Source organism: Protopterus annectens, chromosome 8.part0 (assembly GCF_019279795.1).
Source record: "Protopterus annectens isolate FY-2018-M chromosome 8.part0, PAN1.0, whole genome shotgun sequence".
In the NCBI taxonomy this organism is placed as follows: Eukaryota; Metazoa; Chordata; order Ceratodontiformes; family Protopteridae; genus Protopterus; species Protopterus annectens.
Window position 1 is genome coordinate 927,573,808 of NC_056741.1, and position 2,379 is coordinate 927,576,186.

At 40.4% G+C, this 2,379-nt stretch overlaps 1 non-coding gene across 1 annotated transcript; it reads left to right on the plus strand.

Annotated features, from left to right (window-relative positions):
• Window positions 1-1,366: 1,366 nt before the first annotated feature.
• Window positions 1,367-1,531, plus strand: LOC122809817. Its single transcript, XR_006365956.1, has one exon. It is a non-coding gene; the product is annotated as a U1 spliceosomal RNA (small nuclear RNA).
• Window positions 1,532-2,379: the final 848 nt, after the last annotated feature.

Consider the following 2,379-nt stretch of genomic DNA (forward strand, 5'->3'; position numbering starts at 1 on the left):
AGTGTTTTTCTGTGTTGATGTCAGAACTATTCTACTGTATCATTTTAAGCATTTTCCTGTGATCTCTGAACTCTTGACTAGCACTGTGTGGTAAGAAGTATTGTCTTGTGTTTTTATTATTTATTATTAAATATGTTTTTAAACCTTTCAAATGTGGCTTTTTTGTGTAGAGATAACTTAAGCTCTAGAGTACATTGGATGTATATAGTCACACTGTCCAAGTCACTCCAAATAAGCCTTGACTGTTCAGTTGCACTTACCATTTGGAAAATAATATTGCACAGTATAATTGGACACCTTTTGGTAGCTGGTAAATATTAGTTGGTGGTGGCAAATGGTACTACCATATAGTCAGGGAAAAAGGGCCACATCTGGAGAACCTGTGCCAGCCTTCCACAGGAGTATCTGTGTGGTTCTATATAACTATTATCTCAAAGTTTGTGTCTGTCAGCTACTTGGCCAGGGACACAAAGCACTGGTTGGACAGAGAGGGTGCTGGAGGTTTTAGCTTGCCCACTAGACTGAGATCTGGACCCTATAGCTGTGCCAGCAGGGACTCTTATTTGGGACCTGGAGAGAAAGGGAGAAACCAGCCCCAAACTGACTGTGATCTCTGTGTGGTCTTAAGGGAAATTGTACTTTATTGTGTGTGTATTTGTTACCCTTTCCCTATATGGACGCCCCTCACAGGTGTTAGTGGTGAGGACTGAGGCTCATTGTTTGCTGGGCAAGTGCACGGGCATCACAATATGTACAACAGGAAAAAAGATAGTTCATTTAGAAGAAAGTTTGTATGTAGAGGCAGTGTCCTGGTTATAATAAAATCACTTTGTCATCTGGTTGAGTAGTAACATTTAACATACCATAAAGATAGTCAGTAAAGTAGCAGATTTATTTGTTCTGGCAGTTTCTCTGGCATAATAAAACACTAAGTCATTAGATTCTGTAGAAGCATTTAAATACCACTTAGGGATTGTTAGTGTAAATAACTGTTGTAGTCAGGGGTGATATAAAGGTTTATGGAAGCAGAGATGGGTAATGGAGTTTAGAGAGAAAGGATGACAAGGGTAAGGGAGGGGAAGTGAGAGTTTTGTCTTTAAGTTGTAGAAGTTGTGAAAAGGGAATTATTAAAGTCAGGGATGGAAGATAGGCTGGATGGCAATGCAATTAAAAGGTTCAAGGAGGAGGTTTATAGTGGCAGGTCCATGGGTTTATTAGGAATTCTTTCAGAGCATTTTGGAATTTTTTCGGATGGTTTATATTTCTAATAGATAGAGGATGTTTGTTCCAGGAAAAGGAGTGTGAGTAACTGTAGACATTTTTGTCCAATGGATCTTTTTGGCTTGTAAATTTCTAGTAGATTTTGATACTTACCTGGCAGGGGGAACACCACGATCAAGAAGGTGGTTTACCCAGAGTGAGGCTCTTCTATTGCACACTTCAGTTGGCTTAACCCCTGTGATTTCCCCAAATGTGGGAAACACAGCTGCATAATTTATGGTAAAATGCACAGCTGCAGAGCTATGATATTGTTAACAGATGGAAGTCTCAATCATTTTACTTAGTATTTGCTCTTGCTCATCTCCCATAATACTTTCTTCTACTCATCATATTAATTTACCAGTCACATTCTCCAGGACTTTCACACTGTGTGGAAGGAGTTTGATACCTCTGTACTGTCCACAATTATGAATGTCCCAGATGTTATTGAACACTGGAACAGGAATCAGTAAATAGGACAAAGAAGCTCTTAGCCGGTTGCAAAGCAATGGCCGATCTTAGGCATAGGCGAACCACCTAGGGCACTGTACAAGCCAGCCTCGTAAAGGGCGCAATTTTTGTTTATGTATTTATTTTAATTAATTTACTTTTCTCAGTCCATAAAGTATGCACTCTTCTAGGCACCCTGTATCTGAGTCACTGGTGCCAGAACCATAAGGCAAGGGGGCGGTGAGTGAGCGTCCTCCCACTTTTACAGCTGCAGATTGGCCAGGAGGCTTCAACAATTAAAAAAAATAAATAATCACTATGCGGTACTAGAGTCTTCTCCTTTAAGGAGGAACATGCATGCATCTCATGCACGTATGCCAATCTGGGTGGATGTAAATGCATTTTGTGGCCACACTCAGAATTTAATCTAGCAGTTCCATTAAGAGAGAGATTAAGTCTGTGTGTATGTATGTGGTCATTCAGTTTAGAAAGAAGATAAGTGTATGTGTGAGTCAATGTGTAACTGTTTGCTTCTGTAGGTGAGAGAAAGTGTGTGTGTGTATGTGTGTGTGTGTGTGTGTGTGTGTGTGTGTGTGTGTGTGTGTGTGTGTGTGTGTGTGTGTGTGTGTGTGGAATCTTGCTTTGTGAGAGTGTAGGTGTGTACGCGTG